Here is a 15,461-nt window from a genome sequence, read left to right as displayed (position 1 = left end):
GAGTCGGGTTGGAGCCACGGAAGGGCAGCGTCCGGGTCAGAGAGAACGCCAACGACACAATAAGTCTGAGCCAGTTGTCACCCCACAACCACACACCATCAACTTTTGCATTCATCTTCCTCGCTGCCCTCCTGATAAAGGCCTGAGAAATCCTTCAGCGAAATCCGCCTCCTCCAGGAAGCCCGCCATGCTTACCTCGGTGACAGAGGGATTCAAGTGGGATTGGTCTTTCCACCCAGGAGCCTACTACCCTGGTACTTTGCACGGTGCTGGGCTCCTGATTTGTCTCCGGAAGGTGTGACCTCTTTCATGTCATTCAAGTGAGCCCGGAGCCAGTTTCATTACCTCGAGTCAAATTGGCTGCAGAGAAATCATTGGGAGGCATTTTAAAAGTATTGTTTGCAGGGCCAGGATGCTGGAGATTCTGATTAGTCTGAGATGCAAAAGTAGAATCAGGACGTTTACAGATCTCCATCCACCTTGTGCCAAGGGGATGCTGAGGGTGTGGCCGGTTTCCAAAGCTGACCAACCACACCTTTGGTCCTTCGGCAAATCCTGATGGTTCCACCAGCAAAATAGGCAGAATTCGGCCATTCTCACCACTTCCTCCTCCACAGTTGTCTCTTTAACTGGACAATGTGGTGCCTCCTTGGATTCCTGCTTCTGGCCATGACCAACTTCAGTCATTTTCCACCTACACTGTAAATCAGATGTCACTCCTCTGCTCAACAAAATCCTCCAGTGGCTTCTCATCAGAGTCAAACCCAAAGTCTCTCCACTTTTTAGCTCTCTACATTTCCTCCTACTGTGTTGTCCCTAGTTGGCCAGTTCTAGCCACACTGGCCTTCCAGTTCCTAGTTCATCTTCGACTCATGACCTGCTGGTGATGGAGGGGCAAGAGTGTCGTAATAATCAAGATTCCCTCCCGGACCCCAAACTCTTGCCCGTGCAAACTTTTTACAAGACAAAGACATGTATCCCGCTACCAAAGGCAGCGACTTACTCATTTTATTATCCAATTCAGGGCCTACCACAGTGCCTTACAAATAGTAAGCACTCTTAATATTTATTACCTTGAATGGACTTTTTCATTTTGCTTAAATTTAGGAAAAATATTTATTTAAAAGAACACAGAACATTTTCAAAAAAAAAAATGAATTTAAATTGGTATTATGACAAACCACATGAAGGGCAAGGATTGACCAGCAGTGTGGTTATTTACTTCAGGAAATTTTTTTCTAACCATACTTCATCTCTTAATATCCCTGTAAATTAAAAATTAATTTCTTGTTCCAGTTTACTTTTTTCTGGTTTCCTTTGGGGTTAAAGTACATGTATAATAAATACTTCTTTTAGAGTTAAGGTTCTTATAAAAATGTGGAAAAAACATTCTGCCAATGAATTAATAAAAAAAGTAACAATAAAAGAAGTAATTCAGCCCAAAGAGAGCAGAAAAGGCCCACAGAGCATTGGGCAGTGGATGCTCAGAAATGGCAAATGATGGGTGAGAGACAAGCCAAGACATAGTGGTGTGGTTATGCCTTGAGGTGAGAAATCAAGCAATGATGGCGGGAATAATTGTAGGTGACTTCTTTTTTTTTCAATTGGCTGGGCAGTGAATATGTCTTGCGGACAAGACTTCCTCTTTGTTAAAACTTCCCATTGACCTTCCAGTTTAGGCTGACCACTTTTTCTCTTGTGGTCAAATAGCCATGAACTGAAAATAAATTCTAAGTGATCTTCTGTGCCACTCATCCAGATCAGTACACTGCGTGCAGGCCTGTCCTTTATCTTCCTTCCACATGTTTCCTTTTCCTTTGTGTTACTCAACAAGTCACTCAGCCACTCTGTGCCTGGGTTTTCTCACGTGTCACAGAGCTGGATTAGGCCATTCTCACTGCCTTCGAATTTTACTAGTCTGATCATGATTTCTCCAGGATTCCCTTCCATATTTTCTGTAAAAGTAGAAACGGATAGGTAACCACTTTGAAATGAGTGCTTTGAAAAGATTTTATTTAAGAAGAAAGGGGAAACCTTCCAAAACTTGATAGGGAGCACATCACCTAAGCCAGTGATGGCAAACCTTTTGAGCTCGGCGTGTCAGCATTTTGAAAAACCCTAATTAACTCTGGTGCCGTGTCACATAGAGAAATTTTTTGATATTTGCAACCATAGTAAAACAAAGATGTATATTTTTGATATTTATTTTATGTATTTAAATGCCATTTAACAAAGAAAAATCAACCAAAAAAATGAGTTCGCGTGTCACCTTTGACAGGCGTGTCCTAGGTTCGCCATCACTGACCTAAGCCCTTCAGGGGACACAGAATGTAACCACCACAATACACCCATAGCCAGAGGGAAGGTCAGCACGGCAACTGCACAATACAGACAGAAGAGACTGCTAGAGAAGTTCTTTTAACAACCAGAGAGAGAACTTTGAGGTCAAAAGAGAGAGAAATCAGTGAATAAGAAAAACAAAAACAAAACGGCCCGACTGGAAAAGCTCAGCAGTTGAGCGTCACCCCAGGAACCAAGAGGTCGCTAGTTCGATTTCCAGTCAGGGCACACGCCCTGGTTGTGGACTTGATCCCCAGTGGGGCGTGCAGGAGGCAGGCAATCAGTGATTTTCTCTCATCATTTATGTTTCTATCTCTCCCTCTTCCTTCCTCTCTGAAATCAATAAAAATATCTACTTTTAAAGAATCATGCCACTTCGCGCATCACACCCACTACAGCACAGTGTTTCTCCGAGGAAATGGTTTAAACTTTCCAAATAATAAACATTTGGAACACAGCTTGCTTATATGAAGTTGGCGTTCTTAATAAAGATCCATAAAATCTCTATTATCTTTATCTTCTTCCTTCCTAGCCCCCTGCAACCCAAGCCTTCCCCTAGAACTCTTGATTATACCCCAGCTCTTCTGAGAGGCCGCTTCATAATGATCCCCTCACTTTTCTCTCTCATTGGCACCTCCAATTATTCTCTTCAGGAGATTATTCCATTCAGCTCATAAACACCTACAAGAATAATTCACAATGGGGAAAAAATACCTCCATCTATTCTGCCTCCCCTCAAACTACCTTCCTATCACGATGTTTCCTCCAATAACAGACCTGAAAAAAATAATGCATTTCTCCATCTCCATTCTCATTCCCCACTTGATCTCTTTTCATCTATCATTGTCCTCAGTACTCCTCTAAAATCACTGTCTTCAAAGTCACTAGTCACTTGCTTCTGTTCTCACACCTACCTTCTCCAGACCTACTAGAAATCTTCCCGTGTTTTTGCTTCCATACATTGCCGTCCCCTAGGGTCCCCTTACCTCTGGGTCCTTAGCTAGCTTTAATTCTTCCCGCCCCCAAAATGTGAACATATCCAAAGGCTCAGTCCAAACAGTAGCTCCCTGTCAGTGCCCCTGTCCTGGCTCCCTGTCCACAGCCATTGGTGATGCTCTGCTGCCCCCACCTGGCCAAGCCCATTCTAATCACCTCAGAGGCCCTTCCCTGGAAAAGTGCCAAGACATCTTACCAAATCACACACACTCCTGATCTCTCTAACGTTTCAGCCTTCCTCTCTATCTAAGCACTGGATACGTTCAACGTGGATGTCCTGAATCCCTTTAGAGCAGTGGTTCTCAACCTTGGCTGCACATTAGAATCACCTGGAATCTTTTTTAAAATCCTGATTCCTGGGCCTCATCCTCCAGAAATTCTGTTTCTTTGTTACTAATGTTGTGGCCCCACCCAAGAGGTTCTGGGTTGGCAGGAGGTGCTCACTCTTACACCCCTGCCCTTGGTAGCTTGCTTGCCCGCTGCTGCTGTTGTGGCCCCAGAATTTCTGGAGGATGAGGCCCAGAAATCAGGATTTTAAAAAGATTCCCAGGTGATTCTAATGTGCAGCCAAAGTTGAGAACCACTGCTTTAGAATCTATGTCCCACCTTAAACTTGTCATTTTCCTCCCAAGACCTTTCTCTCTCCACCATTCTTCAATTTACCCGGACTCGGGATTCAGGAGGCATTTATAATATCTTCATTCTCTTCATATGTCTTGTTATTGAGGAATCCTTGTAGTTGCTTCTTTTATAAATTAGCCACTTTTCCCCATGGCATTGACCCGCCTTCCAAGACTCGAACCCCTTGTTTAAATGGTTATAGCAGCCTTCTCATTGGAATCCCTTCTTCAAAACCTTCCACAGCTTTCCCATCTTCTCCTGGGTGTAGTCTGTTTCCCCAGTACATAAAACTGGGTGAAAAATTATATTACAACTAAAGGCAAGATTTGCAGTTGAGCTAGTATTAATTTACTTTTTTATTACATTACTAGTAGCCCTGCGCGAATCCATTCGCAAGTAACTCACTGCTGCGTGCCTCAGCTGGCCACCCACCCACTACCACTGGTAGCTCTCCACTGCTCGCAGCTCACTGCCCCGCCCCCCGTAGCTCTCCGCCCACTGCCCCACCCTCCTGTAGCTCTCTGCCCACTGCCCCACCCTCCTGTAGCTCTCCGCCACTTGTAGATTGATTGTGATGTTACGGCATTAACAGATAATTAGTATATTCCTCTCTTATTATATAGGATATATGTATTAAAGTCTATTTTCATTATAACATACAATTGTATATTATACACGTTTTTAATTGAAGGGGAAAATCTAAATGATGAATTCAGACAATGTTTTAACTTCATAATGCCATTATACTTTTAACCCACATAAAGCAGAAGTAGTAGATATGTAAACAAATGCAAAAAAAAAATAATTGATAAGGAAAGCCATTCTTTCCTCCCCCTCCAAATTAGAATGAGTTTCATGCTCACAAATCTAAGGTGACCAAATCATATTAATATTCACTAGATTCCAACTCTGCCGTTTTTCAACTATGTGATCTTGGACTAGAGTTGTTTATGCTTCTGGTTTAAGTTTATTCCTCTTAAAATGAGAATAATATTATATACCTCAAAAGCTTCTTGTTCATTTTAATGATATAAATGTAAAAAGGATTCAGACTAGTTAGTCTGTAGCACATAGAAAGTGTTGATTAATGTCAGCAATGATGTAATGATGTAAACTGATAGCCGATAGAAACCACATTTATTATTTTAAGAAGTTGTTAAAAACGTTTTCCCACTTCAGAATATACCATTAATCTTAGATGCATGAAACTTAAATTAACTAAAATGATGAAGTGCAATTACACTGTGACTGCCTACATTTAACCAGATTTTATACCTGAGCCTCTACTATCCACAAGCAGGATGGCTTTCCTTTGAGCGGCCAGAACAGACGTTCTTGAAGTGAGAATCTCTTGTAAATCTGGGCTGAGTTTACTGATTCAAGATAAACCCGACTGCCGAAACCGGTTTGGCTCAGTGGATAGAGCGTCGGCCTGCGGACTGAAAGGTCCCAGGTTCGATTCCGGTCAAGGGCATGTACCTGGGTTGCGGATGTGCAGGAGGCAGCTGATCGATGTTTCTCTCTCATCAATGTTTCTAACTCTCTATCTCTCTCCCTTCCTCTCTGTAAAAATCAATAAGATATATTAAAAAAAGATAAACCCGACAGCATCTGTTAGCCTCTCAGCATGGATGACAGAAACAGAACTTTCAGTCTTGGACTCATGTTGTGAAGTCACTTGAATTGCTATTCCTCATGCTGGCTGAGAATGACTTTGACAAATGAAGTGAAAATTAGTGTTTAGTCTCTGTCTACCATTCTATAGCTACGATGATGAGGAAGGAGGACCATTTATCTCCGGAATGAAGAGGGGGCCTGGATAATTCTGGGAAGTACATATTCTAAACCAGTAACTTCTTTAAAATTATTTTCAAGGTTGCCTTAAGAATGTTTAAACAAAGAAGCATTTGTTCTTCCTTCATAAAATAAGACTTTGGCAATGAATGGTTACAGCATATCACAGCGGTCTTAGAATTAGGCTCAAGTTTTAAAACAAATCATAAATTTACTTTAATTACTTTATTTAGTTGAACCCCAAGTGGCCTTTTGGATAGTCCAATTATGTTCTTAAGCAGATGAGATTACTTTAAAAATGGAGATATGATGGAATTACAGTCTTTCTCAAGAATGTCACAGCATATGCAGCCAGTAACAAAATATGCATTTCAAAGTTAGGTCAAATAGGATCTACATTAATAAAGTGTTTATAAAGAACATAAATCTGCCCTAACTGGTTTGGCTCAGCGGATAGAGCATCGGCCTGCGGACTGAAGGGTCCCAGGTTTGATTCCAGTCAAGGGCATGTACCTTGGTTGTGGGCACATCTCCAGTAGGGGGTGTGCAGGAGGCAGCTGATCGATTTTTTTCTCTCATCGATGTTTCTAACTCTCTATCCCTCTCCCTTCCTGTCTGTAAACAATCAATAAAATATATATTTTTAAAAAAAGAACGTAAGTCTAGCCCTAACTGGTTAGGCTCAGTGGATAGAGCATTGGCCTGCGGACTGAAGGGTCCCAGGTTCGATTCTGGTCAAGGGCATGTACCTTGGTTGCGGGCACATCCCCAGTGGGGGGGGTGCAGGAGGCAGCTGATCGATGTTTCTAACTCTCTATCCCTCTCTCTTCCTCTCTGTAAAAAAATCAATAAAATATATTTTTTTAAAAAAAGAACATAAGTCTAGTCTTCCTTTATGGATATATACATTTAAATATTCTATGGAGAATCCACTTTGCTATATATTGGTGTATGATATTAAAGAAAAATTTTTGTTCACGAGTACACAACTGAAATATGTTCATAAATGTAACATAAATCCATATTAAGATATCTAGTTATAGTCCAAAATCATTCTAAATTAAATTTAGACTAAATTAAAGGAGAAGCTTAACAGTTTATGCAGTGATTCTTCATTTGTCTTCTACTTAGCAGGCTCCTAATGAATCCTTAAAGGCTGCTGAAGATGCCTAAGGAAGGATCCTTCCTATTGAGAACCTATATGATGCTTCAAGAAGATGGGCCTCAAATTCAAGAACGAGCTGTCCAGAGGCAAATTTATCCTAAATGGGTGCTTCTCACACTGTAATGTGCTCGCTGATCATCTGGGTACCTGGTTAAGATGCGGGTTCTGATTCCGTAGTCTGGGGGGGGGCCCTGAGTTTCTGCATCTCTTAAAAGCTCCCAGGCGATGCTGAAGCTGCTGGGCCACACAGCACACTTTAAGAGGCATGGTCCTAAACCATAATCCATATCGTAAGCTAACAGAGAATAACAGTTCCTTCCCCAAACTTCTTCATATCCAGGTATGTATAATGTGGATATTTTGGGTGAGTTGGAAACATTTTAAATTTCTCCAAATTCAAGTCCAGTTTAAAATATTTTCATTACTGTCAAAAAGAAGTGTAAGGAGAAGTAAAAAGAGAATTACTATTCTTTAAGTAAAAGTACCACCTGAAAAGATAACAAATTATCAAGAGCAGAGAAGTACAAAAATATAATCATCTTTGAGTTAAAGAGCCCAGGTGAAGGAGCGTCAGTCCAGCAGGGGAAGTACTGCCTTCAGGTCTAAGGCTCGCCTGTTGTATGGGGTTGGGGGTGGGGGTGAGGGTGTGGGGGACCAGCGGAGATTAAGTCTTAAGTACTTAAGGCTAAAAGTATTCACTAAGGCCTACAGTTGCCTAATCAAATTGCTCCTATGCTTTTGGATCAGCGTTACATTACCCCACAGGGAATTTAAACACAACATAAACATGTATTTAAATGAACTTAGAAGAAAGCTTGTTGTCCCGTCTCCTGTTTTAATTAGATATGTCTTCTATAAGAAACATATAAATGCAGACTTTGCGGTTTCCCTGGCAAGGCTGCATTACTCAGTAAATCCACTATAATATTATTTTGTTTGCTTTTTTTCCCTTAATTAAGTTTTTAAAGTTTCCTTAGCTCTCTGTGTGGCTGCTTCAGCTTAGGCAGGCGGGCTTGTGGTGAAGGTTTGGGAGAGCACATACCAGCCGCCCTTACCCCTCCCGGGCGCCGAATCGTACCTCCTGTGCAGGAGATAGGAAAGCAAAAGAAACAGGAGGAAACATCCCAAATGCACAATAAGTGTCCTTCATAGAACCCCCCTTAGAGCAGGCTTGAGAAAAGCCCATTATTTTCCTAGCATATTGACAGACTGGGGGATACTCAAGACTCTTGAAGTATGTGGACAGCCTTCCAGGGCCCATGGAAAACAAGGATAGTGTTCAATTATATGATGCCAATAAATTAAAATATTTTGCTGGCCTGAGTGCTATCTTCACCATAGATCTCTGGACTGGAGGCTCCTCTGCAGGCCAATTCCAGAGGCTGTCAGCAATCATGTCTTAGCAAAATAACCAGTACGGGGCCATCAATACCCAGGCCTCTGACTTCTCTCTTTCTTGCTAAAGCCTCAGCGAAGGAGGGGAGGTCTGACTGGTGGGCGCCTGCTGCTGAAGGGCTGTTTAAATTAGAAAGCTGAACGGCCTCAAAACCTCGTGAGTTTTTGTCTGCCCTTTTGTCTTGTTTTAGTTTAATAGTAATTAGACCCAAGTTGAACGGAGCTAAAACTCAGAAGCAAAAAGGAGCGCAAGCATATACATCAGGCTCCAAATATGTGTGATTAAGCTAATGGTGATTCACATCAGATACAGGTACATATAGAGTGTCCCCAAAAATGTATACACACATTTGGAATAATTATAAAGGCAGTGTGTATTAAAATACATTTCATTTCAAAATTGAGCTTTCAGCTGTTAAAGTGCGTACACATTTTTGGGGGGACACCCTGTATTTGCATACCTTTTTTATGTCTTAGGACTATACCAAAAAAATAAAAGCTCATACATCCATGACTCCATATATTATTCTTTAATTTATGTTTCTGTTCTCCAAATTATGTACTTGGTTTAAATAAATTAAAATTTATGTATGGACAAAGATATACATAGAAAAACGGCTATGAGGAATACACCTAAATGTTAGAAGGGGTTGTCTCTGAAAAGTGAAATTAGAGGTGACGTTTATTTTTTCTTTTCCCCTCATCTCAGAACTTCTGAGCCTTTTAAAACAAAATCAAATGAAAAAAGAGTATGCTACAAGCAGAAGCATAATTAATTATTTTTCTTGCTCATATTTGTTCTACACCTATTTTACATAAATTATTTAATTCAATCATTCAGCACACTTCATTAAGAATCTCCCATGTACCAGGCCCTGTGCTTGGCACTGGGAATGTAGTAATAAACATACCTGTTTTCATCAAACAAATATCTGCCCAAATGCTCTTCACTGGCCTATGGAAGGTTCTAGAAATGCAGGTTCCTTGCTACCCTTGCTCCTTCACTACATTTCTCCTTATTCTCCACCTTAATGTCAGTGGGAGTACAATTATTCTAAGCAAGTGTTTTATCACTTTGTTTTGATTTTTGGTAAAAGTCATGTCACCTGATGTTATGGCATAACCGCTTTTAGCCATGAAAACACAAAGGTCTCATGTCCATCTTTTTGTGGTTTTGTGTCAAAACCCAGTAATGGTAGGGGCAGGCCTGGAGAGGCATCAGTGAACCCCTAACTCCTCTCCCTTTTGAAAACACTCATATTTAGGAGGCCCCAAAGAAGACTGTGTGAGACCAGGCTCATCAAACGGAATAAACAAAGACTGATCAAACAGTCGAAGACCAAAGTCTGTAAAAGACGCTTAGCTAGTTAAATATAGATCTTCACAATGGAACTTTTGTGGAAGGCCCAGGTTCCAGAAGAAACCACTGTGATTATCAGCTTCCAGCTATCACTTAAATCCTAATGTAGCTAAGTGGTGCTCCGCGCTGTCTAGGTGTAGCATGTCATTTAAAACCATCTGCTGCCAAGCCCACCCGGTTGCTTCCCACAGGAGACAGCACATTAAAGAGATTTCTTGACTGCGCATTCAAGGTCCTTCCAACAGGGCCCTAGCCCTTGCTCCTCCCACTCTTGTTTGTGCAAAACCTTTCAGTCCAGTCAACTGGCCTTACTAGATAGTCCTAGAACATACCTCTCACTTTCACATTTTTGTCTCTTTGTCCCAAAGCCCTCCTTTCTTTTCTCCATTTTCTCCACCTTCCAGTGATAGGTGACATAACTTAAAGAGGACTTCAACCTCCCCACCCCACCCCCCGACCCCGAATGCCTTGCGTTGGACTCCACATGCTTCTCTCTAGAGACCTCATTAGGCCATGAGTGGGTGTAGGGGGACGATGGTTTGGATTGGGTGGGGCTGTCAGTCCCTGTCCACACACTCATAGAGCATCTTCTCTCTCCAGCTCCTTACCATTCAGTACTATTTTCTCTTTCCTTGTCTTTTGCCTGCATGAGACAGCCCACTTAATAGAGGGCTTAGGTGAACCTTCAGTGGGTCATAGCGTTCTCTTGTGTTATAGAGCACACGAGTCATCCAAGAAATGTTAACTGGTTATTTTATGGTCTCATTGCTCTTTAACTTTTCAAGATTGAGTCCACCCAAGTAAACTTTATGCTCTTAGGAAGCAAGGATCATCTCAATATCCCTTTTATCTCTTAGAGATCCCAAGGCAATGCTTTGCATATGTTAAGTGATCAATAGATATGTGTTTCTTGATTTCTTATTCAACACTATCAATGACAACGTTGTCCCAAAGGAATGCCATGGAGTAAAAAATTTGCCTTGCAAATCTGGAACTGATCAACTATCTGGCTCCATTCCTTCTGGATGCTCAGCTGGACCCCTTTTATCGTCTGGGTATTCTCCAGTGATACACAAGCGAGGCTGGTTTCAGTGGCTCAGATAGAAAATGAGGGAAGAGAGCACGTCTGGCATAATTATCCCTCTCGTGATAATGTAGATTCTGTAAGCCCATGATAATTTTGTGACAGACTATTTATTGTCCCCTGGTCCTATCCTCACTTGCCCTTTTAGAAATAGAACTCTCATGTTTTAACTGAACACGTGGCCACCAGGCTGACATCATATTGTCTAGCCTTTCTTGTATCTAGGCAGAGGCATATGACTAAGTTCCAGCCGGTGGGATGTGAACAAAAGTGATGTGTGCAAGTTCTGAGTCAAGTCCTTTAAAGAAGAAACTCACGTGAATTCCTTTCTCTCTAGTCTATCATCCTTTCCTTGTCCAGGCTCAAAATTTGTTGAGCCTATTTGGAAAATGACAACACCCCAGAGAATGGCCTAACAACAAGATAGAAGGTACCCTGGGCCCTTGAATTACCTCATGAGGATGAACAACCTACACACCCTAAATTGCCAATTAATTCCGGACTGATATATAAGGGAAATACAAAATTAAACCTCATTTGAACCACTGTGCTTTCAAATCTCTTTATGAGCGTAACTTCGCCTGTACCCTAATTAATATGGATATTTTCCAGATAAATAGGACATGCTAAGAGCAACCTCTCTCCCTTGATTATACCACATACTTTACTTTTCAGAAGCTTTTGTGCAGGATCTGCCTTCTGTCTAGATTTATTTCAATATATGATACTGCTTATGGATATAATAACAGTATAGACCTGGTACATCACTTTCACCCACTGGAGCCTTGTTTGAGCTACAGAGTATGGTATCTCTAGGATGAGTACCACCAAATTTGGAGATTGTTTTCATTTTGTCTTTCTTTTGCTATCAAAGACTTAAATGTCACTTTGAATGCATATATTTCATGTTTTTAAGCGAATGTCTTAGTAGTCCAAGGCACTGATTCGGTATGAGAGGGCTACTACATGACATGTCCTCCAAGAACACATCATGTCTAAAAACTGGGGTCCAGAAAAGATCATTCCAATCGGAGAAGCCAGAAGCTGCATGTCTCTTACCTCTCGATGTCAGACTGACTTCCACCCAGTTTGCTGAAACATTTATTCTGGAGCCCTGAGATGCCATGTTAGGAAGTCACTCCCTGAGGCCTGCCATGCTGTGAAGAAGCCCAGACTAAACTTACACACAGAGGCCACAGGGAGGGGCCTCCGAGACTATGTAAAGAGAGAGTGACTTGTCCCCTTCCAGATGTTCTTGCTCCTACTGTTCCAGCTCCACTCACTGTCTCACTAGAATCAGATGAGAAATTCTGAGCCAAAACTATCCAGCTGAGCCCTTCTTGAACTGTTATCACACAGAAACCATGAAATGTAGAATATGTTCTCATTTTAGCTGCTAGGCTTGGGGTAGTTTATTACACAGAAAAGATACCTAGAACAATCACCAAAAGGGCCCTGAGGAAAAAAGAGCTATTTCTGACCAGTGGCCTTGCTGCCGGAGAATTGTAGCTTACAGAGCACAGGATTTGGAGTCAAGGGTCTTAGACTTTACCCCTTGCTCCAACTTGCTTATAAGGGATGACTTTAAGCAATTCACTGGAGTTTTTCAGATTCCACATCTACAAAGAGCCTATGTGGTCTTAGGACCTAGTACGAACCATTCTCCCACAGAAAGTGTTCAGTCAGTGTCACCTGTGGCTTGATTTCCTCATGCCTGCTCATCTTCACAAAGGTCTTTTAAAAAGTCCAAGCTGCTTGAAAAGGGAAAATAATTCTAAGAGTAGACTTTCTTCTAGTTATTAAACTCCAACAGACTCAATAAAGTCAATGGGCTCCAAATTGAAAATGGAACTCCCATTTGACCCAGGGATCCCAGTTCTAGGAATATATGCCAAGAAATCAGAAACACTAGTCTGAAAAAAATGTATGTACTCCTATGTTCATAGCAGCACAATTCACCATAGCTAAGATCTGGAAACAGCCTAAGTGCCCATCAGCAGATGAGTGGATTAGAAAACTCTGGTACATCTACACAATGGAATACTACGCTGCTGTAAAAAGGAAAGAACTCTTACCATTTGCAACAGCATGGATGGACCTGGAGAGCATTATGCTAAGTGAAATAAGCCAGTTGGAGAAAGATAAATATCACATGTTCCCACTCATTTGTGGAATATAATGAACAACATAATCTGCTGAGCAAAAATAGATCCAGAGACATAGAAGCATCGAACAGACCATCAAACCTCAGAGGGAAGGCAGGGGAGGGGGAGGGGGGTGAAAGAGATCAACCAAAGGGCTTGTATCCATGCACAGGAGCATGACCAATGGACAAAGACAATAGGGGGCTGAGGGCATGTGCTGGGGGGTGGGAGCAGTTGGGAAGAGGTCAATGTGCGGGAAAGGAGACATATGTAAAACTTTCAACAATAAAGAATTTTTTAAAAAAATGAACTCCAATTAAATGTCAGTTACCTTCTGACTTGTGTAATAACAGATGAAAGGCCCTGCCCCTTCCATGATTTGCAGAGGGGACTGCTGCTTCCCATCGAAATTCTAGTCTGGACCCCACAGGGACAGGCCCCATTGCTCTTCAATAGGAGAAAGCGTCTTCTCTCCAAAGGGCCTCTTTTATGAGCTTTGCTCTCTGTGAGATCTCAGGGAACATATGTGGTCAGGGTCATTTCTTCCAGCACCACACCTCTTTTCAAAACTCCTCCTTTGGCAGCCAGCACAATCCCTCTGGAAATAGCTTTCCCTGAGAATAATCGCCCTGGCAACGAGGCAGGGAAGAACACAGAATTGTGTCCCAGGAAAGCCTTGTCTGAGGCCATCTTTTAACACCAGTCCTTGCAGGGTATGGAGGGAAATATTGCTTTGATATAGAATCAGGTGTGTGGCTGCTCAGCATGGGTGGCCTGACAACCAGGTGGGACAGTTCTTAACCTAGGTTACTTCTAATGTTCAATGGTTAAAGGAAAATGTTGAAAATTAATTATTTACTGTATATTCGGGTATTTATCTGGCCTCTAACTAGACAGAAGCAGAACTTGAAATAGCTGCTACCCTAGAAGCTAAATTGAGACTATTATCTGAAAAAAATATGTCTATACCTTTACATATATGGGATATGAATTGTTCAATCATTGTAAGTTTTGAGTGAACATCTAGAGCAAGCTATTCATTAACAGTAAGGCCAGCCAAGCTCAATGTTTTTGGAAAAAAGAAAGATTGCGCTAATTAGAATTCTGGAAATTTATGTTAATTCAGTAAAGCTTACTTTGATTGCATCAAGATAACATCCCATAGAGAGATATACATTTAGAAGAATAGGTTATATTTCATAGGCTATGTTTTAGGTGATATTTTCCTCATCTTCGAATCTGTTTCCACAACCCCAAGCCAGAGTTAGAACACAAAGAAATTTTGTTTCTCGCTTCAATTTTTAAAAATCTACTGTGAAACAAAACTTGATTCTAAAGCAGTAATGGCGAACCTATGACACGCCTGTCAGAGGTGACACGCGAACTCATTTTTTGGTTGATTTTTCTTTGTTAAATGGCATTTAAATATATAAAATAAATATCAAAAATATAAGTCTTTGTTTTACTATGGTTGCAAATATCAAAAAATTTCTATATGTGACACGACACCAGAGTTAAGTTAGGGTTTTTCAAAATGCTGACATGCCGAGCTCAAAAGGTTCGCCATCACTGTTCTAAAGGCTACCTTGCCTCTAATTTTAGAAGTATCAAAAACACTAATCATTGGACATATAAAAAGAAATATTTTTTGAAAAGATTAATAGAGTTGAACTATTAGCAATTTTGAAATAGATTTTTTTTTTTACTATTTTAACTTTTTTTTCAGGCCTTTTAATGGAAGCTTTCAGAGCCGCATCCTAAGTCATTTAATTCCTGTTAACAGATCTGTCCTGGCTCCTTATTGGCATTTATTCCTGTGCCACCCACGTAGAACTCCAAATGTGGATCCAAGGACTGCTGAGCTGTGAACACTCTATTTGTATAATTCTGCCAGTGACCACCCTTCAACCTCAGAAGAATCAAAGGAAAGCAAAGATATGCTGAAATGTTAAAAAGGAAAAAGAAAAAAAAAAAACCAACCTTGAGGACACTTACAAGAATGTGAGTTCTCCTAAGACTGCGCCCTGTCCAATCGGGTTCTAAGGGTCAGGACCACCAATGTACAGGTTTGAGTGTTAGGGCTTCTGGGCATGATTTGTGGCACAGTTGTATATACATATGGGCCCGCCTGCCCAATGCTCCACACAGAAATCAAGACTAACCGCAGCTGAAAGAGGAAACCCTCGTTTGGTGCAAAGAATAGGTGAATTGTGAGCCCTGGGTCAAAATACCTTCTTTTACCTTCCTCCGTCCTTAAATAGAATCTGTGTGTGTGCATGCGTGCGCCTGCATGCCCTTGCGCTTTGTACCTTAAATCAGAATAAAAGGACATGAAACAGTAGGGCTTTCCACTCAGCAGCTATGGATTAGCCCAGGGCTGAACAGAAAGAGTATATAGTAGTCATTTGAACCTTAACTACTGACTTTCTTGCCAACATCGCCAACACTAAAAGCTTTGTTTCATTTTTATTTCAATTTGCAATTTCAACTTTATTCAGTGCTCTGAATTAAAGTGAGGGTAACATCAGTTAATTATAAGTTAATTTTGGCATAATCTGGAAT

Source organism: Myotis davidii, unplaced genomic scaffold (assembly GCF_000327345.1).
Source record: "Myotis davidii unplaced genomic scaffold, ASM32734v1 scaffold187, whole genome shotgun sequence".
NCBI lineage: Eukaryota > Metazoa > Chordata > Mammalia > Chiroptera > Vespertilionidae > Myotis > Myotis davidii.
The sequence above is the reverse complement of the archived record's forward strand: the minus strand, read 5'-3'. Positions refer to the sequence as shown.